The 22,308-nt window shown below is 41.7% G+C and overlaps 1 protein-coding gene across 2 annotated transcripts in view; it reads right to left on the reverse strand.

Annotated features, from left to right (window-relative positions):
* OSBPL6 (oxysterol binding protein like 6) overlaps window positions 1-21,233 on the reverse strand; it is a 205,327-nt gene extending 184,094 nt beyond the window's left edge. For both annotated transcript variants that reach the window (XM_054043927.1, XM_054043926.1), the window contains exon 1: window positions 21,134-21,233. The gene's annotated coding sequence lies outside the window, so the exon portion shown is untranslated. The remainder of the gene's footprint in view (window positions 1-21,133) is intronic.
* Between the last annotated feature and the right edge of the window lie 1,075 nt (window positions 21,234-22,308).

Below are 22,308 nucleotides of genomic sequence, written 5' to 3' on the forward strand. Positions count from 1 at the left end.
GCATCCCAAAAGAGGGAGGAGTATTTAAGGATTTTCCATTACTCAGAGTCATGTGAATAAGTGAGAATCTCAGCTTCCCTTTTTTTTTTTTTTTTTTTTTTAAGTTCTAGCCCTCATGGGTTGCAGAGAAAGGCCTGAAAACATGGCCTGAGTATATTTCCAAGGTTTAAAATCAAGAAGGCAAATAAAAAGAACCCCAATTTTATTGTTTTTATAAAATTTCATTATTTTTAAGCCAATCTCATAATTTATTGAGGACTGAGTCATGGTTTTGAACACTTGGACTGGCAATACTGAGCAGGCCCTTCCGGGCTGTCAGCTGAAGAACTTGGGCAGAGAAGAGCCCATATAAGGGAGTTTTGCTTTCTTATGTTGAAAAAATGTCCCCCTTGTGTATTTGGCCTGCCAACCTGACCACAACAGGAAAACTATCTGTTGGTTTTGAACAGACTCCAAAGTCGTGGCTATTTTTATTCTTTTGCCTATTACATCATCCATCTCAGATTTTATACTCTGCCCAATTTGTGTCTGAGGCCCAGATCCACAAAGATACTTAGGTGCCTAAATCCCAGTTGGAGGTTCCACTGCGACCCACAAAACTTCCGCTTGTCTGCTGCCTAACCCTGTAACCACCTTATCTCACTTGGTGCCCACATTTTTTCAATAAAGGTTTCTAGCTGCCTGTGTTTCTACCTTCAAGCATATGGACTGCTGCCACACTCTAGGTACTCAGGTACCTAAGTCCCAGAGCAACCCCAGAAGTGCGGGACAATACGTGTTTGTCTGCCTATCTTGCCTACTGGGCCTGATCCCGTAGGTGTGCTCAAGAGGTCGCCTACCAGATCGGGCCCCATTCAAAATCTAGCCAGAGGAGGAAGCGGCAGAAGAAGAGGTGGTGTTGGTGCTCACCTTCTAACTGCTGTCCCAGTAGAGCACTCACCTGGGATATGGGAGAACCGTGTTCAATTCCCATCTCCACCTGAGGAGGAGAAATGATTTGAACAGGGCTCTCTCACCCCTCAAGAGAGTGCACTAACCACTGAGCTATGGATACTCTGATGTGGGGCTTGTTCAGTCTCACCTGTTGAAGCCATTCCACTGTGTATAACTACTGAAAGAGTCATTGGGTCAGAGGGAGAATGAGAATGACAGTAACTCTGTAGTCTGGTGGGTAGGGCATTCACCTGTGAGGTAGAAGACCTAGGCTCCGTTCCACCTGTTCCAATGACTATTTTATTATTTAGCCAAAGTGGAACAACTTCAACAGGAGAGATTGAAGGAGATGCACACCAGAATATCCCATAACTTAGTAGTCAATGCACTCTCCTGAGAAGTATGGGAAACCCCCATTCGAATCCTTTCTCCCCACCAGGCAATGGGAGGAATAGAACCGGGTCTCCCACATCCCAGGTGAATGCTCTAACCGCTGAGCTAAAAATTATGAAGTGGGCACCACCTCATCCTCCAGCCATTTTGTGTGGATTGAAGCAGACTCCTAACAAGATACCTTTCAGGCACCTATATCACCTGACTCCAGGAGAGGGGTTCCTAGTTGTGGATCACTAGTAGTGATAGATGCCTCCCTGCAACCCAATCATGGCTAACTCCATGAGAGGAGTGGGGGTTAGCAAACACCCCTCCTTTTGGCGTCTCTATTGGCGGGCTTAGGCAGCTTACCGCCAAGGTGTCAGCTTTGTGGATCACAGTCTAAGACACCTATCACAGTGTTGTTCCTATGATTTACTAAACATTTAGAAGTTAAACATCGCAACTCTCAGGATTGCAACACCTAAGTCCCTTTGTGGATCGGGGCCTGAGTGCCTAAATATTAAGACATCACCATAACTTACAAGCAAGGTATTTTGAAGATCAAATGACATGAGTGGTAATAATGAACTTCAACATGCCTAATGTGAAGGTATAAACAACACAAAGAGAAATAGTTATAACAACTAATCTTACAGTTAGGATGCAGGATGGCTGAATAATTTGTAATAAATAATTTAATCACTGAGGTCTCTACAAAGACCAGGATTTTCTTGAATTTGTCATTCAAATCCCTTCTCAGGACACACTTTTTCCAGGAGGCCCATAAAACGCTCACCTAGGGCAGTAAAACTGAGAACACTCCATTTCATTTTTTCTTAAATTCTAAGCTTGCACCATCTTCTGCATCTCCAACTACATTTTTGTATTGCTGGTCTAATTAGGCCCTAATCCAGGCACGTGCAGAGCCCCCCAAAAAGTCAATGGTTGCTTGCTAAGGGGTGCAAGAGTTCTCCCACATAAAGACAATTGCAAGAGGGGACCTTAAACTGTACACTCTTCAGGCAATGGCCACCTCATTCTTTATGTTTTTACAACATCAAACTCAGTGTTTGATAAAATAATAACTACCTGACCAGGTTTGTCCTTAGTTTCTTCACTAAAAGTTAGGTCCTGGATTCACTAGCACAGACCCCCTATATTTGGGTAAAGGATCAGGGTCTAAATCTAGTATACCTAGCATAACATAGCACACAGAGTAGAAGGAAGCTGTACTTTTGAAAATCCCACCCTAAGTTATTTAGAAGCACAAGTCCCATTTATCTTCAATAGGACTTGTGCTTCTAAGAGACAGGCATTTCTGAAAGTCCAGTCCATAATTAGCAGAGACACTAGTCATGATATAAATAAAATTTGATAAGTTCAAATTTTTATGCTGCTAACAGAACTTTAAACTGTATAACCAGTCTTAAAAGAACTCCATCCATCCAAAAAAAAAAAAAAAAAAAAAATTCCACCTATTATCATTATAAACAGCATGTAACATTACTGTTAGGTGCAATGAGAATTAGCAAATTAATTGTTTTTCCCCATGTGTTTACTTTGTGAATTTCATAGCACTTTATTTAGACACTTGCACTGTTTTCCCTGCATAGTCAGTCAGTTTCCTTGGTTGTCTGTTACAACGCAACCAGGAAGACAAAAAAAATTATTAAATGGACAATATGATGGTAAAGTCCCCAAAATTGGTAGATCTAGTACATTTTAACTCAATTTTAAAATTGAGGATTTCAAGGTTGACAGTGTCACTTTAAACAATTTTGCATATCTCTCTTTTCTGCAGTTCTCAAGACAATGTTCCGTATCACAAACAGCAGCAATTTCTTAGGTTGCATCTATCTGACGTTACTATGACAGGTTGGGCCCCCCTTCTGGGATGCCACCTGATGTACTGGGATTTCACTGAGCCTCTCCTGCTCCACCAGCCTGGGTTCCCACTCCCTGTTTTGCTGAATTAGGCTCTCGCAGTGCGCACACACACACACACACACACACACACACACACGTAGGGCCACACCCAGCTGCAGCCAAAGAATGAAATCAGCTCTGTGTGAGAGGACACCCCCAGCACTCACGTGCACACCCCTTTTGGGAGATAAACCCAAAATAATACCGTCTTGCACTGTACAGAAAAATCTGTACAGCACAAGCTCAGAAAAATCCGCCTTCTTCCTCAGTGTGAAGAGAGACGTGCATCACTTCTTCCCCCACCCCCCAGTTAGAAATTACATAACCTGGGTTTAATAATAAACAAAATACGTTTATTAACTACAAAAGGTAGATTTTAAGTGATTAAAGGGATAGCAAATAGAACAAAGCAGATTACCTTAGGGTAAATAAAGAAAAGATGCAAATTGAGCTAACCACACTAGATAGGTAGGATACAAATTAGCAAATTCTCACACTGAGTGATAAACAGGCTGGCAGATTCTTAAAGCACAAGAATCTGCCTTGGCTTTCCCAGGTTTACTCACACAGACTAAAAATCTTAGCCTGGTACCACCACTTCTCCCAGTTCAGTCTTCCTCAGGTGTTTTCAGGTGTGTTGTTGTAGGAAGAGTGAGGTCACCTCATGTTGTCATTGTGCCTCTTTTATATCTTCCCCCACACTTGCTGGAAACCGTTTTTGCTGTGACCTGGGTCAAACAGTTCCCATTATGTAGAGCTATCTCAGAGGTTTCTATTGCACACAGTTCCTGGGGTAATCCTTATGCTTGTGTGCATTTCTTCAATAAGCCACTAATATTGTTTGGCCTCATCCAACGTAGCTCATTTGAAATACAGAGACATGGTCAATATTCCCAGCTTCAGATACAAAAATCATACATGCATACAAATTGGATAAACATATTCAGTAAATTATAACCTTTCCAATGATATCTTACAAGACCCATTTTGCATAAAGTATATCTTAGTTATACCATATTCATATCATAACCATATTTCTATGAAGAATATGGGGTGTAAAGTGACACCTCTTCCCTGAGATTACTGCCAGAGGATTGGTCACTGACCAATGCAAAGGCAGTATACCTAAAATCCCTTTTTGGTTCTGGATATACAACCTCCAAGTGTTCCCAAACACTGTAGTGTCATCCATAGGTGCTTTTCCAAAGTTCTGCATTTCTGTTCCCAGGTTGCCTGAAAACATTTTGGTGTGTAGCAATGTGAACATAATGCAGATATGAATATCTTTTAAAGTGTAGGTGTCTTGGCATTTAGCCACCAATGCCATGCAGCAATGTGCCTCAGTTTCCCCTTCCACACAGCAGTCTAGATTGGTTATGCTTTCTCTGCTGTGCCAAGCTCTAAGCCTGTTTACAGGTACTAGCTGAGAAGCAGTATTCTTATAGGTCTTTTTTATTACCACTCTTAGTCTGTACCAAAGATTTTTCCAAAAATCATGTATGTTACATATCTTTAAAGTATTTACCACCAGTATCAAATTCTTTGTCTTAACCCACAGAGAGTATAGTAAGAGACATAAAATTACCAGTAAATTCATGACAGAGAGGCCCTTCCAAGTACGATTATCACACCACGCGCTCGGTCTTCACAGATCAGTTTGTTCAGCATTTATTGTATTTCTCATCCCCTCAGAAAAGGTTCTTAGTTTAGGTATGTCTTCAGGGTTTTGGCAAGGAAAGGGTGTATGGGGACCTTATATATTACTGGCCCACCCCCTGTGGATTTGCCTGGATCAGGGTACCCTTGGTCACAACCTCTCTCTGTTCCCCAGAGGTCAGCTGTATGGCTGCTCCCCTCAGGGAGGTCAGTTACACAGTTCCCTCTTAAAACCTGAGCCGCAAGTGAGATGCATGGGAGTGCAGATGCAGATCCAGCAAATTTATCCTGGGCAAACCCTTCCCTGTAACAAGTGGGGAGACACTCCTGTATTCCCCCACTTTCTTTCTTACCTTCTTTCTCCAGACCCCGCTCTAAGGCACACACCCTTGTGTTCTCTAGAGCAGAATCTGCCACTCTCTGTTCAGCCATGGACTCACACCTAACAGCCAGAACAAACCCTTCACTGGTAAACTTTGTACCCTCTTCCCTTTTTGAATTGGGTTTGCCTCCAGTCACAGAGTCCACGGAATCCTTAACCACCACAGCAGTCCCCAGGATTTCACCCCCTTTCCCTGGGCTTTCTGCTAGGACACATTTTCCTATGCATTCTAGAGTGAGTTCTATTCCTTGCTTAACTGCCACTTCTTGGCAGCCAGCAACCTGGACAGACTCCCTACCATCAGGTAAAACACTCCCACCCCCAGGGGATAGCCACCAGACTGGAGCTGGTTTTACCTACCCCCACCTTCGGTAGCAAATTGTTTTGCAGGGCTGTAGAGGAATTAAAGAGACACTCTCCCATTTCCTCAGCAGTTTCTGTAGCTTTCCTCCTTTCCACTGGGGCTTCAGCACAAGATTCCTCCTTGCAGCTGACAGACCCCTGGACAGCCCTAGCCACATTAAAAAAGTCGTTTCCCAAAATAATTTGTGTAGGATTCTGACGGACCGCAGCAATGGTGAATTCAGCTTACAAATCCCCAGTTTCCATGTGCGCTTTAGCCAAAGGCACATGAATTTTGTGACCTCCTACTAACAAAAGCTCTGCTATCTGTCCTAGCAGTATGTCTTTCTCCTGAACCAGGTCTCTCCTGACCACAGAGATTTCTGCACCAGTATCTCTCCATGCAGGGAGTTCCTTGCTATTTATTCTGACAGCCTTCATGTGCTTACTGCCTGGCTGAGCAGTGGCAACCTTGACAAATCCTATGTGATAAGTGGCAACTGCCTGAGGTGCCTCTGTACTCTGGGTAGCAGCATTTCCATTAATTGCTTGCTGCCTGTTCCCACTCAGCACAGAGCATTTATTCCTCAGGTGCTCAGTGGAATCACAATGATAGCAACTTCTGGGCTCTTCTGCTTTTAAAGGAGATTTGGGATGAGGACTGGGGGAATGAACTTGGGGAGGTGAGTGTCCAGCCTCCCATCCACCCACCTTCATTCCAGGGCCAAAAGGGGGACCTTGCTTCCCACCAAACTTTAACCCCTCTGCCTGTGATTTATTCCTACTAGGTGCTTGGAATTGCTCAAATTTATCAGCATAAGCTGCAAATTCATTGACCATTTCCACCTTTTTATCCCATAAACACTGTTTTACAGCATCACTAGATATATTCAGGAACTGTTCCTGAGCAACCAAATCACACATTCCTTCAAAGCTTGTAATACCTTTTCCCCTCTCTCACTTACCCAGTAGATGTCTCATTTGGTTCACATAAACCACATTATTTAATCCAGACCCTCTCTTAAGGTTTCTAAATTTTACTCTATAAATGTCAGGTGTAATCTGAAACTGTTTCAAAACCAATTCCTTAAAATTTACCATAACTGGAAGCATCATCCTTTGGCATCTTACTGAGTATGTCCAAAGCTCTCCCAGTCAATTTTGCACCCAAAGTGATCATCTTTTGATTGTCAGGAATTGCATGGAGCATACACTGCCTCTCAAAGGTGATGAAGTATTCAGCAATATCACCAGATTCGCTATATGGTGAACACAATCATTTTTATTTCTAAAGTGTCAGGGAGTATATTTATAACCACTGTGCCAAGTCTCCAGAAGACAAGGGCCATGCTATACTTTAACACCAACACTGGGCCACAAGTTATGGCAAACATCCAACAGGACCACTCTTTGTTGCTGGATCTACCAGAAAGCTTGTAGTTGTTTAAAATTAGTTAACTATATAAAAAAGCCGAGATTTTCTAAATGCATCTTCCCAACAATCTAACAGGTCTTATAGGAGATTAGAAATAAGGTGCCTCGCTTCCTGGTTTGCCAGTGGCTAGAAAAGCCACACCACACTACCCATTCACCATTGGTCATCCCAAGGAGTAATGGTGAACAGGTTGAGAATACAGTGGCATCCAGTCCCTCCCAAACTGGGAGAGGATCAGTTTAACTCTGAGAATCGGGATTGCGACAGATTTTGAAGAGACTCCAGCCTCCAGACCATTAAAAATTATCCCTTTTACACAGCTAAGTTAAATGCTAACTGTCCATTTCAGCACTGAATTTAGGGCCAAATGTCTGTACAAGTACTTTTTTTAATACAGGAGGTACATTTAGCAGCTGACAGATTACCTAAATGTGCAGGATAACAAAAAAGACAATCATCTTTAAACAAAGGCTGCTATTGTCAGAGACAGAAGTTAAATGGAAGGAAATCAGAAATGAAAGGAATTGTATGCGACAGTGATAGAACTAAAGTAAAAATGTATGTGCTGATAAATTTAGTAGTGTTTGTGAAAATATATATATATATATACACACACACACACACACACACACACACACACACACTTCACATATTTATACAGGTCATCTATATTTACAAATCAGTGCACTGCATCAGGAGATGTAGAAGAACTGCCACAATTTTCTGTGAACATGTGGTTTTTACCCACGAAAGCTTATGCCCAAATAAATCTGTTAGGCTTGGTCTACACTAAACCCCCAAATCGAACTAAGGTACGCAACTTCAGCTACGTGAATAACGTAGCTGAAGTCGACATACCTTAGTTCGAACTTACCGCCATCCAGACCCGGCAGGCAGGCTCCCCCGTCGACTCCGCGTACTCCTCGCGGCGAGCAGGATTACCGGAGTCGACGGGGAGCACTTCTGAGTTCGATTTATCGCGTCCAGACTAGACGCGATAAATCGAACCCAGAAGTTCGATTGCCTGCCGCCGAACCAGCGCGGTAAGTATAGACAAGCCCTTAGTCTTTAAGGTGCCACCAGACTCCTTGTTGTTTTTGTAGATACAGACTAACACGGCTACCCCCTGATACTTGACATAATTTGTTAACATCCAAGTTGCTTCTGCTCTAGGGCTATATGAATATATGGGTCAGGACCCCAAAGTGGGTAACAAGTCTAATGGCTTAGACTTTCATAATTACATAAAATTGTTTCATTATCCATGTACTTGTACACTGAACAGTCAGGGTCATGAGCTGCACATTATTCCACGGTGCCAATAAAACTTTTGCTGTATAACAAAGCTAAACAGAGTTCAAGATGCACTTTCAAGAAATACATTCTTTAGTTCATTTCACATCAAGAAACTAACATTATTTTGAAGTAGCCCAAAGTAATGTTACAAACATGTGCATTCACATAAAAGAAACTCTGTAAAACTCCAGTTATTTTTACACTGCATCTATTTCTCAAAAATAGAAAATTTCTTTTCTTTTGTGGAGAAATTCTTTTGTGGAATTATATCATAATCCATGACTATACACAATGTCTTTAAATTCAGACTGTAATGTTTAGATACTAAAGATCTAAAATGTATGAATATACTAGCTAAAAGAAGGCAAGGTGACAACTACATTTATCAGGACTCCTCCTAGAAAGTTTGATTTTTTACAATAAAACCATTAAGATACAGTTATGCATCATTTATAAAGCAATGAAAACTAAATCTAACGTCACTTTAAAACTATCCTATAAATCAGTGGTTCTCAAATTATGGGTCAGGACCCCAAAGTGGGTAACAAGTCTAATGGCTTAGACTTTCTGGGGCTCTGGGCTGAGGCCTGAGCCCCGCCGCCCGGGGCCACAGCCGAGGGATTCACCCCTTGGCGGCGGGGCTGAGGTTACAGACCCCCTGGCTGGGGCTGAAGCCCTTGGGCTTCAGCTTTGACCCCCTTCCCCACCCAGGGCAATGGGGCTTGGGCTTTGGCTCTCCCACCCGGGACAGTGGAAATCAGGCGGACTCAGGCTTTGGTGTCCCCTGCTGGGGTTGTGTAGTAATTTTTGTTGTCAGCAGAGGGTTACAGTGAAATGAAGTTTGAGAACCCCTGCTATAAATAAATACGTTTATCTGTGTAACATACAATGAGAGTTTATTTTCACTATGTATGGCAAATGGGAATTCACTCTTGTAAGTTTTAAGATAGCATGTGAGACAGGCCTTGCTCTCCCATGTTTAATCAAAGACCCACCTGTGTAATTCCCATTACTATTAATAAAAATTACATGTAAAAATCCCACTACAATTACTGCATAAAGCAAGTATTTTGGAATACAATACTGGAAATATTATCTCCAAATTTTATAAAAGACTAAAAAATGTTCAGGGTCATTATTAAAAATGCATTCCGTACCATACCATAAAGCGTTGCTGTGTGAATAAGTAGCAATTGGTAAGCCCATTGCTTCTTGTTCTATCCTTAGAGGCCAAGGTGAACAAGTTTTCTCCCTCCTCCTTATGACACCCTTTTAGATACCTGAAAACTACTATCATGTCCCCTCTCAGTCTTCTCTTTTCAAACTAAGAAAACTCAATTCTTTCAGCCTTCCTTCATAGGTCATGTTCTCAAGACCTTTAATCATTCTTGTTGCTCTTCTCTGGACCCTCTCCAATTTGTCCACATCTTTCTTGAAATGCGGTGCCCAGAACTGAACCCAATACTCCAGTTGAGGCAGAGTAGAGCGGAAGAATGACTTCTCGTGTTTTGCTAACAACACGCCTGTTAATACATCCCAGAATCATGTTTGCTTTTTTTGCAACAGCATCACACTGTTGACTCATATTTAGCTTGTGGTCCACTATAACCCCTAGATCCATTTCTGCCGTACTCCTTCCTAGACAGTCTCTTCCCATTCTGTATGTGTGAAACTGATTGTTCCTTCCTAAGTGGAGCACTTTGCATTTGTCTTTGTTAAACTTCATCCTGTTTACCTCAGACCATTTCTCCAATTTGTCCAGATCATTTTGAATTATGACCCTGTCCTCCAAAGCAGTTGCAATCCCTCCCAGCTTGGTATCATCTGCAAACTTAATAAGCGTACTTTCTACGCCAATATCTAAGTCGTTGATGAAGATATTGAACAGAGTCAGTCCCAAAACAGACCCCTGCGGAACCCCACTTGTTATACCTTTCCAGCAGGATTGGGAACCATTAATAACTACTCCCTGAGTACGGTTATCCACCAGTTATGCACCCACCTTATAGTAGCCCCATCTAAATTGTATTTGCCTAGTTTATAGATAAGAATATAATGCGAGACCATATCAAATGCCTTACTAAAGTCTAGGTATACCACATCCACTGCTTCTCCCTTATCCACAAGACTCATTATCCTATCAAAGAAAGCTATCAGATTGGTTTGACATGATTTGTTCTTTACAAATCCATGCTGGCTATTCCCTATCACCTTACCACCTTCCAAATGTTTGCAAATGATTTCCTTAATTACTTGCTCCATTATCTTCCTTGGCACAGAAGTTAAACTAACTGGTCTGTAGTTTCCTGGGTTGTTTTTTATAGATGGGCACTATATTTGCCCTTTTCCAGTCTTCTGGAATCTCTCCCATCTCCCATGATTTTCCAAAGATAATAGCTAGAGGCTCAGATACCTCCTCTATTAGTTCCTTGAGTATTCTAGGATGCATTTCATCAGGCCCTGGTGACTTACAGGCATCTAACTTTTCTGAGTGATTTTTAACTTGTTCTTTTTTTATTTTATCTTCTAAACCTACCCCCTTCCCATTAGCATTCACTATGTTAGGCATTCCTTCAGACTTCTCGGTGAAGACCGAAACAAAGAAGTCATTAAGCATCTCTGCCATTTCCAAGTTTCCTGTTACTGTTTCTCCCTCCTCACTGAGCAGTGGGCCTACCCTGTCCTTGGTCTTCCTCTTGCTTCTAATGTATTGATAAAAAGTCTTCTTGTTTCCCTTTATTCCTGTAGCTAGTTTGAGCTCATTTTGTGCCTTTGCCTTTCTAATCTTTCCCCTGCATTCCTGTGTTGTTTGCCTATATCCATCCTTTGTAATCTGTCCTAGTTTCCATTTTTTATATGACTCCTTTTTATTTTTTAGATCATGCAAGATCGCATGGTTAAGCCAAGGTGGTCTTTTGCCACATTTTCTATCTTTCCTACCCAGCGGAATAGCTTGCTTTTGGGCCCTTAATAGCGTCCCTTTGAAAAACTGCCAACTCTCCTCAGTTATTTTTCCCCTCAGCCTTGATTCCCATGGGACCTTACCTATCAGCTCTCTGAGCTTACCAAAATACACCTTCCTGAAATCCATTGACTATATTTTGCTGTACTCCCTTCTACCCTTCCTTAGAATTGCAAACTCTATGATTTCATGATCACTTTCACCCAAGCTGCCTTCTACTTTCAAATTCTCAACGAGTTCCTCCCTATTTGTTAAAATCAAGTCTAGAACAGCTTCCCCCCCAATAGCTTTTTCAACCTTCTGAAATAAAAAGTTGTCTGCAATGCAGTCCAAGAACTTATTGGATAGTCTGTGCCCTGCTGTGTTATTTTCCCAACTTAAGCTGGATACTTGAAGTCCCACATCACCACCAAATCTTGGGCTTTGGATGATTTTGTTAGTTGTTTAAAAAAGCCTCATCCACCTCTTCCACCTGGTTAGGTGGCCTGTAGTAGACTCCTAGCATGACATCACCCTTGTTTTTTACCCCTTTTAGCCTAACCCAGAGACTCTCAACACTTCTGTCTCCTATGTCCATCTCCACCTCAGTCCAGTCATGTCATTATATTTTTAGTAATTCCTTATAAATGGTGTTCAGGGTTTTTCTGCTCCCCTGTTGATGTTTATACGGGTCTTTTTAGCAAGTGAGAAAATGATTATACAGAGGAACAGTGAAACCAAATTACAAAAACAAAATGCTGCCAAATGTACAAAGTACATAAACTAAAAGAAGAGTGGAAAAATATTATTTCCCCACTAACATTTTTCATAATCTTAAGTATTACTTGTAAATGCAGTAGGTACAAAATAAATTATTAGAATACTAGTGGATTATTAGAATGCAGTAGTTAATATATTTTAGTAAAGAATTGTATATCTCAGCAGTTCTCAAACTTTGGTACCGGTGACCCCTTTCACACAGCAAGTCTCTGAGTGTGACCTCCCTTCCCCCTTATGAATTAAAAACACTTTTTTTATATTTAACACTATTATAAGTGTTGGAGGCGAAGCCTGGTTTGGGGTGGAGGCTGACAGCTCACAACCCCCATTGAATAACCTCACAACCCCCTGAGGGGTCCTGACGCCCCAGTTTGAGAACCCCTGGTATATCTTATCAATTTTTTAAAAATTAATGCAAGCTGGTTGTAGTAGGAACATTGGCTTAAGGACAATAAAGAGTAATGTAAAGTGATAATATATTAATTGGGGGAATACGGTAAAGATTGGTATTTGATCTGATTTAACATCTTTATTTATGATGATATGAAGGAAGGAGTTAATAACATGGTGATGAACTTCAGAGGATATTAATTTGAGAAGAGCGGCAAGCCCCAAACCACACCTCCCAGAGGAAGACTAAACAGTTTTAAATAAGGGGGAGAAACCTGGAAAACAATTATGCCAGAAGAGATGTGTGGTGACAGTCGACAGCGAGTTATGAGTGAATATGCAATATGAGATGGCAGCTATAAAGGCAGGGGCAATTTTGAACTGCATAGTCACAGGCATTACATCACATAGCAGGAATATAACCGTCCCTTTGTAAACTGAATTCATACACTGAATAACACTCTTGAAGGATGTAAACACTAAGTAGGGAGAGTAATTATTTAGAATTGTAAAGGAGCTCCAACTAGGAACAACAGGAGGAAATTAGAAAGGGCTGAATATCAGGAAGGTTCCTTTCAGTGAGTTCTATTATAAGCCGTGGAAAAGCCTTTAGAGAAGCAGAGGAGGCATTCATATTTGGGACCTTTAAAACTGGAGTGGACAAAATTAGAAAAAGGTACTGTAGGCTTTTGAAAAGGATCAAGTGATTAACAAAATCCCATCCACCAACTCCTTCACCTAAATGACATATATATTACTGTTCCATGAATCTGACAAACTCAGGAAAATACTCCAAAATAAATAAAATCATGACGTGGAATTTGTGAACTTTAAATTGTGATTCTGCTCCTATTGCAAGTACATTATTAGTAATAGAAATAAACACTTAAAACTGGTAGTGAATATTCTTTCTTTCCATGGGTGGATGGACAGCAGCCATTATGCATATACAAGCTGTCGCCTTTGCATTCATTCTGGCAACTGACAAGAGTGACCAACCATTTTACAAATTTCAAAAGCAGTTTTTGAATCACTGGAGGGAGGAAATAGAAGTCAATTGGTAATAACTAACCTTGTATCATAGCTGCAGCTTAAAACTATTTCTATATCCCTAAACTCAATTATAATACGTATATAGGCAGATTTATCAAAGTCTTGTGAATGTCTCAGGGTTAGCCAGTTCGGTTGATTCTAGCCCTAATCTTTTGATTAGATTTCAGTCTATCCTAGTAGTCTTGAAGTTACATTTAATGAGAAAATGTAACAAGAGCAGTATTAATTAGAGGAATACAAGAAGTCAGTCTCTTTTTCTTTACAAGAATCTTATACACAACTGTTTGTGGTGGTCACGAGTTTGGGCTCCACTCCCACAGTATAATGTGCAATCCCGCCACCAAACTATGTCTCCAAAAACTCATGGTAAAAAATGATAAATTATTTTGCATTATGTATCACTTCTGCAAATGACATGCTGTATATAGACAATGTGGTAACAGAGCAATGATTTTACATGCGGATTACATCAGCAACAGTAGCAGAGATGGAGAAAAGCCTGCTACAGTAAACTGTCATTTGTGTCTGTACATACAGGGTAAGTGTCTGTGCAATTTGCATAGTCAGACAGATGCAGTGTAGAGCCTTAGACTGTTACAGAAATGCTACAATTTTCAACCAGAGAACAGCCTGGTTTTGCCCATGTCCTTTGCCCCAAAGAAAACTAAAAGAGGTTGGCGGCTAATACCAAGCAGGAGTTATGTGTGAAAGAAGCAGAGGTCTCAGATATAAATGAATTTGGAAAGTTAGACTTCATTTAGCTGAAAGAAACAGAGAAATGAAAAGAAGTGGGATCTCATGCAGGAACAACCATTACATTAAACAAACAGAATTTTTAGTATGGAACTAGTCTTCCAAAAGTGATGGTATTGTGGATCAGAATCATTGTGTGATTTCACCTGTTTCTGTATTTCATATTGAACCCTTATTTCTGTTTTTATTGACTATGATATTGTAATTTCTTTTGGAATATTTGTAAAAAAGCAAAAACAAGGATGTAAGCATCTTTTGAAAAAAAATGTTTATATAGTAAAACATAGATTAGGAAACAAAAAACACAGACCTGCTATAAGCAAAACACAGTTACTCTCCTTAAGGATAGATATGCGATGCTGGTACATCACACCTTGACCCTAACTATTGGGTCCTCACCAACGTCAGCTAGAGCTGTGTTCTCAATGACAGTCAGATTCCAACTAACTGCTTTACATCTAAGCTCCCACCTTTTATCTAGTGCCTTTACACCACCGGACCCCACCTTCTCTGGCAGCTGGCCCATCAGCTGCTATTGTACATAGACCGTTTTGGAATCTGCAGGTTGTGCCTTCTTTTCTTGTATCTAGTATATTTTTGTTAATTTCTATGCCCCCCATCTCCACAGTTTTAGCTTCCTTGTTTCCCCAGTGCTGCTAGCCACCCTAACTAGTAGTAATCTGCTAGTTAGTACCAATAGGAAAGGGAAAGCAGCTTCCACCTGCCATTTTGCTAGGGTTCCCCTCCTCAGGACTCAAAACTGGAGAAGCTTTTATTGTGCAGGTGAAAACCCAAACCTCAGCACTGCCTGATTAGTGCCATTCTCCTGAGAAAGAAGATCAAGCCATTCTCTATCTGAATCCTTTTCTCTCACACCTGCGGCAGTACTACATCCTCAAAGTAGCACCATTACCTTCACGTGAGATTAAATTTTACTCACTACAGTATTTTGGGGAAGGAGTAGGAGGGGAAGCAGGGACTGTGAATTGTTTGTGTGAATGAGATCATAGGGATTCATAAACTAACTATTCAGTAAGCCCTGAATAAGTCGGGGGAAAGAGTTCTCATGCATCTGCTAGGTCATCTTTTCCTCCTCACATTCCCCAAGCCCCACTCTCTAAAGGCCAAATTCATCAGACATCAACTACCAGAGGCTATGAGAGATGGAGTCCCTAAGCAGTGCCCAGGGACAGCACTCTGGTAGGAATACCAACACTCTCCAGCTGAGGATGACAAGAGGGTTGAGTTTCTCACCAGGGCAATATCTACCTCTGGTTATTAAATTTATTCCTCTAGCTAGCAGGGCCTGATTCAAGCTCCAATAATAATAATTCTGTACAACATCAGTCACTTTAAGAAGGCTTAAGTCTTCCAACTCTGGCTAGAGGTCTTGTTTAATTCACATTTTATTTTTATCTTACTATAAGTTAAAAGATATATTATTTCTTCAGGAAACAAAATTAATTTTGTGTTTAAAAAAATAGTAATCTCTTAAGATTTAAAATAGACCTAGCTCTAGAGAATTCAAAACAAGAGGCAAATAATTGAATTTGGTTTCTAAAACTACAGCTATTCTATTTGCTATATTGGGGCACTTCTAAAAGGCTGTTATACAAATCCTCCTGATCTTTAATAAAATATAAATGTAATTTCCTCACAGGACTTGAGCTTCACATTAAAGATAAGAGGTTAACTATCTGGTGGTTTTTAAAGCTGAACCTTCCAATTCCCTCCCTGCTCCCATTTTCTCTTTTAGTAGCAGTAACGCTTTAAGCATTAGATCTCAAGCAAGAAAGTTTTTACAAAATTGAAAGGGAGGGGTCCTAAAACTCACCAGCTCCATCTTCTGGACAGTCACTTTGCCCAGACTTTCCTCCAAAGCCTTGTCCTTAACTGTGTTTGACCTGTTGCAGTCCTTTTCCTGAAAGCTTCCTCTGCCTTTAATTTTATCTAATAGTGCACACACAAAAAAGTCCCAAATACCTTACTTCTTAATTGGCCATTGTGGAACTCACATTGAGATCATTTGATCTCTTCCCTTAATCCTTCCCTCAGAGAGAAATTTCAAAACCCATTCCCTTCAGCCCCTTGCTGCTGCCATCACGGTAACAAACCTCCCTAGCGGACGGACATAACAGAATTTCCATTCACCAGAATTTATGAACTACTATATAGTAATGAAGCACAATTGCCTCAAAGTCTATATGGAAGGTAGCTGGACATTGCAAGTTCATATTTACAAACTGGAAAATTATCCCAATCTGAAGATAGTACAATTAAATGCAAATCTTAAAGAAACTGTTAATAAAAATCAGATTTCTGTAACTTCTATTTGTGTTTTTCATTTTTGTCTAACCATAGTCACCATCAAACCCACATTCTGAATTGTCAATAATTCAACACCATTACAGCCCCTGTGCACATGTATTTAGGTTTGCACATTGATGTAGGACCTTTGCTACGAACTTGGTGGACTAGAACCTTGCTGTAGCCAAACATGCTCAATCAAAGAAAGAGGTTGGGTACACTCATTCTATTATTGCAGAGGGTAGGAATCTTTTTAAGTAAGTGAGGCAAATCAAATTCAGATAAAGAACCACAATCCCTTAGGAACTTTAGGGGGAAAATACCCAAGAGAACCATTAGGGAACAAGAGTGGAATCCCCCATATCAGAATAGCATCCCTCTAAACTTCATCTCCAGGAACAACCATCTCTCCCCACTCCAGTAGGGGAGCAGACTTCAAATTTAGCAGATAACTAGTATACAGGACACGTTTGGGCTCTGCAGGAATTCCACCCACAATCTTTCATAATGATCTCTCAGAAAATGCTGTCTAGAAAACATTAAAATTCAGGCGAGATAGGAATGCTAAAACAGTTTATCCCCTTCTCTGTATATAAGGCACAGTCCCCTGATTAGGACAGACTTAGTCTGCACAACAGTAGTAAAGTTTTAAGAAGTGAGCTGCACGCAGTTTCCCTACCCATGTCCCACTGCAAATCTGATACAGATGATAGAAGAGCACAGGAACGCTGAACCAGACGCTAGCCTTCCACAGAGAAACAATCTCTGTGGAACATTTATATATAAAATGTATGTAACAGAATTATTTGAGAAAACCTCCTACACACCCAAGAATTGAATCTGAAGGCACCCCGAGAAACCAAAGGAAAGCAAAGATATAAGCCTCCCCCCAAACCTAGAAACCAATCTGAAGTAAATCAGAAGCCCTCACTCCCCAAGAAATCTGAAGGTACTGAAGCAAATCACCAGTCTTCCAAGAGTGGATGTAGAACTTTCTCTATAGAAATACGCCAAGATTAAGAAACTAAAGGAAAGTGAATTAGGTACAATTAGCATTATGAATGTATTCTGCCTTCATCGGACATCAAGCCCTGGGGCTTGAGTAAGGAAGTGACAATGGAGATTAGCAATGCTGTCTCTAGGGGAAAACTCGTGAAAAGAGCCGGACTATAACATTAGAATTCTATTCCCTTTAATAAACACTACAGTTCAGTGTGGCATCCTATCAGGGAGAAACTAAAGAATTGTATTTCCTTTTTAGTTGAGGTTAGTTGGTGGGGAATATTCATTATAATTAGGTCTGACGGGTTATTAAGTTTACTTTTACATTAGTTCTAGTATTTGTCTGTGGACAACGTTGTATTTTTAAAAGTTTCTGAAATATTTGATTATATACTCTGGTAAGCAGAGCCCTTCAGGTATCATCATCTAAAATTAAAATTTATTTCTACAAGAACAGATGAGCAATGGTCTGCCATGGTACAACAATTCCTAAGCTTAAAGAAGATAAAAGGAATGGAGCCAAGATAAAATCAGAAGTCTAGAAAAGTTGTACCAGAACCTTTGAGCATCAGAGGACTTGAGAATAAAAGTCAGTTCCATGAGGCAACTGACCACAAAAGGCCAAATGGTAAATGAGGCAGCCAATACCATAAAGAGCCAGGAGTGTGTTAAGAAAACTGGTGAAAGCTAGGAAAGATACTGAGAGGAGAGAAAGAGAGAGAGTTTTTCCAACTACAGTAGAACCTTCAGAGTTACGAATACCAGAGTTGACCAGTCAACCAAATAGCTTATCTGGAACTGGAATTACGCAATCAGGCAGCAGCAGAGAACAAAAATAGAGAGAGAGTACAGTTCAGTGTTAAATGTAAACTATTAAAAAAATAAAGGAAAGTTTAAAAAAAGATTTGACAAGGTAGGAAACTGTATCTGCTTGTTTCATTTAAATTAAGATGGTTAAAAGCAGCATTTTCCTTCTGCATAGTAAAGTTTCAAAGCTGTATTAAATCAACATTCAGCTGTAAACTTTTGAAAGAACTACCATACCATTCTGTTCTGAGTTACAAACATTTCAGAGTTATGAACAACCTCCATTCCTGAGATGTTTGTAACTGAGGTTCTACTATACTTTTCAACAACAAGTACTATAGTATGTCCCAATTATGTATTCACATGGGGAAAATTATTTTTTTTCAGATATATATTTACCATTTATTTATATTGGGAAGATGTTGATTAAAAATATATTCTAAAGAAATATGCAAATACAAAACCTCATACTTGATACTTTAAATAAATCAATACAAATATATGTAATTTAAGGGGGTATGAGAGAAGTAGTAAGTCTTCTGCCTGTGTCAACTTTTAATAAATGAAAAGAAAAATCCCTGGACATTAACTCTTCAAGTAACACTAAACTGAACTTCACCATTTCATCTTATTGAATTTCTGAAATATTACAGTTGTTTCTGATTATACTAGACACCTTTGGGTAACCTCTATAAGTCAAGGTCATGTTATTTATATAAAGATTAAAAGTTTAATTGTGGTAGGTATGGATATAAGAACAAAGGCTAGTTATTATATATGATAAATATTACAATCCAACCAGGACTACATTATAAAGAAAATATTATATATTTGATGAGACTTTAATCTTTGAGCCAGTGTCATCTTGCAAGTTACTCATCTAGTGAATAGAAAATCTGTTAGTCATGCAGTGAAAAAAAACTAGTTCCACTGAAACTCTGCTATAGATATTCGGGGAATAAATTTAATCAGTTTATTGCACCTTAACTAAGTAATACATAATTTAGAGTATACACTAGTAGCAGAAGAAGAATATTCTATTTTTTTAAAAGCCTACCTAAGCAGGACTTTTCTCTTTAGTCCTCCAATGAGGTTCATGAATATTTCTGTACCAATATGTTAACATATACAAGTTACACTGCAGTTTGTTTTTCGACCTTGGAAATGTAATTCACTTTGAGAGCACAGCAAGGTCTTCTGTTTCATTTGCTATTAGTCCATAATATCTGCATTGCTGTTTTATTTGATAGGAATAATATCAGACATCCAGAATATTAAGGTGGGGGTTATAAAATACAACTAAAGGGGAGGAACAGTGACAAAACCCAAGCCAGATGATCATGTTAAGCATTAGGACTTCAGAGGGTGTGCGGGGGGAGAGGGGGGGTGATTTCCAAAACACTGTTTTAAATAATCTACACAAACTCAAGAAGCTTGTTATGATTTTGCAGCACTCCTCACAGATTAAAAATACAGGGCATTCTTTTACTTTTGTAAACCAGTAGGGAAAAAATGAAAAGGTACTGTAATAGTGTATCAACTTCCTGAGTAAAATTTGATTTACAATTCATGTTAACAAAAACACACACAATTTATGAAGAAACATTTTAAATGGCTCTGCTTGGGGGAAAAATCATGACTTTTCTTCAAGGAAAAAATAAATTTAGCTATCAAAAGGGTTTCACTCCATTTCATTTCCACTAAGTCAGTTATATAATATCATGCCCCACTGGCAGTTCCAGATGTTTAAGCTTCATGTAGAGGTTTATCCCAGCCAGTATCAGATCACAACTTTTAAAGCATCCACATCCAGCTCCTTTTATTATATACAAGGATAGTACCTTTCTTCATTCCAAGCTTTGCTGGTGGTATACTGCATGCAGTGAGACAACTTGCTCTATGCAGGAAACATATCTTGACTGCAATGCAAACCCTATTCCTATCATCATCCTTTCCAGCGTCAGCTGGGAAATGCAATATATAATCCTGCGTGTGTACGCACCCCACCAACAGAAACTGGGAAAGTCAGGCTTTATCCATTGTGATGTATCTATCTCCCACCAATTTGAAATAGACTTGTCCCTATGTACATGAATGATTGTGTGCGCGTCCCAACCAGTGCGATAGGAAAACATAGACATGCCCTTGGCTGTGTGTGGCCCTCTCAGTCATCAGTGTGAGCTGAGAAATTCAAGTGTGTCAGTCCCAGCCTATCCATGCAGCCATGGCCTGTATGTGTGCACGCGCATGTCTGCCTGTCTGTCCCAGTCTGAGCCGGCAAATGCAGCCAGGCCCCCATCTCTGCGTCTCTCTGTCCCAGTATGTGCTGATTAAAAAAAAAAAAATGCATCCATGGCCCCCTCTGTTGTGCGCATCATGCCAGAAGGCGACAATGCAGAACTTCAGAGGCTCAGTCACCTGGATCCCTGGTAGATTTTGTGTTGAAGTCCAGGCAATGAAGCTAACCGGCTCCTTTCCGCTTTTCCGGTAACATGCATCAGTTATTCCCATCCAGCTGCAATTCCCGGCCAGCCTGACATCGACGGGGGGGGGGGGGGAGGGAGAGAGAGGGCTGCTCCTGCTGCTGCAGCATCCCCTTATCTCAGGCGCACGATCCTGCTCCCCCCAGGCTATGCAGTCACCCGCAATGTGCCCCCGCGGCCCCTCCACGCGCACCCCCCCAGCCCCTGGCCGAGGAGCCCCAGCCGGCGCGCTGTGCAGGCTGCAGCCTTCGCTGTCCATTGCAGGCACCCACCTGGTAGCGCGGCGAGCTGGAGTCGCTGCAGCCGGGGGATGCCGGCGGCGGGCTGGATGGGGATGGGCCCCCTCACGCACGGAGAAGCTGGGGTTGGGGGTCCCCCTCCCTCGAGCTGTGTGCAGGGGGGCGCCGCTGCAGCGGGCTCCTCCGCCGGGCCGTGCTCGCCGACTGTCGGGCGTCTCTGCCTCCCTGCACAGGGCGGCGGAGAGACGGGCTGGGCTCTGCCAAGACGCGGACGCCTGGAGTGCAGCGGCCACGGAGCGGGATTCAGAGCCAAGCCCTTCTCCCTGCCCAGCTGGCGGGAGGCGCGGCCAATCCGGTGACCCTGCCCCCCGCCTGCAGCCCAGCCGCGGGCCACACGAGGAGGAGTCAGCCGCAGCGACCTGCCCGGCCGGCCGGAGACAGGCCTGAGCGCGTGCAAGCGGCTTGGCAGGCTGAGACACAGCAAGGCTCCGCTCCTGCCCGGAGGCACAGGTTGTGCAGCGCCACAGCTGTTCCTGCAGGGGTGCGGGGTAATGGCTGGTATTGTAACCACAATAGTCAGAGCTCTTGCACGCCCCTGTGGGACGCCCTTGCAGCCCTATAGCATATTCCCCTTCAGCCACAGCTGGACCATTCCCAGGGGCGGCTCTATGTATTTTGCCACCCCAAGCACGGCGGCTTTCGGGGCATGCCTGCGGGAGGTCCAGCTGGTAATGCGGATTGGGCGGCCTGCCTGTAGGAGGTCCGCTGGTCCCGTGGCTTCAGCGTACCTGCCGCCAAATTGCCACCAAAAGCTCCCTAACTGCCACCCCCAGAGCGACTGGCAGGCCACCCCCCGTGGCTTGCCGCCCCAAGCACACACTTGGTGCGCTGGTGCCTGGAGCCGCCCCTGACCATTCCAAAGCACCTTTACACTTCACTGCTCCCCATTAGGGGGGTTTTGCCCCTTCAACCCTACTGTGCAGACTAGGCCTGATCCTAGTTAGCTCCATCACAGACCAGACCACTGCAGCCACAAAGTTCCTTCAAGTGAATGATGCTCAACACAGATACCGGGGTCAATCACAGGGATTCAGTTATAGGACGTGGCCTTCCACCTTTTTGCTGTCTCCCTTTGTGTTCCATGAACAGGTGTAAAACTCCCCTTTTCACTCCTGATCTCCCTCAGCTTTCATTCATTTATAGTTGGG

This window comes from Malaclemys terrapin, chromosome 11, assembly GCF_027887155.1.
Source record: "Malaclemys terrapin pileata isolate rMalTer1 chromosome 11, rMalTer1.hap1, whole genome shotgun sequence".
NCBI lineage: Eukaryota > Metazoa > Chordata > Testudines > Emydidae > Malaclemys > Malaclemys terrapin.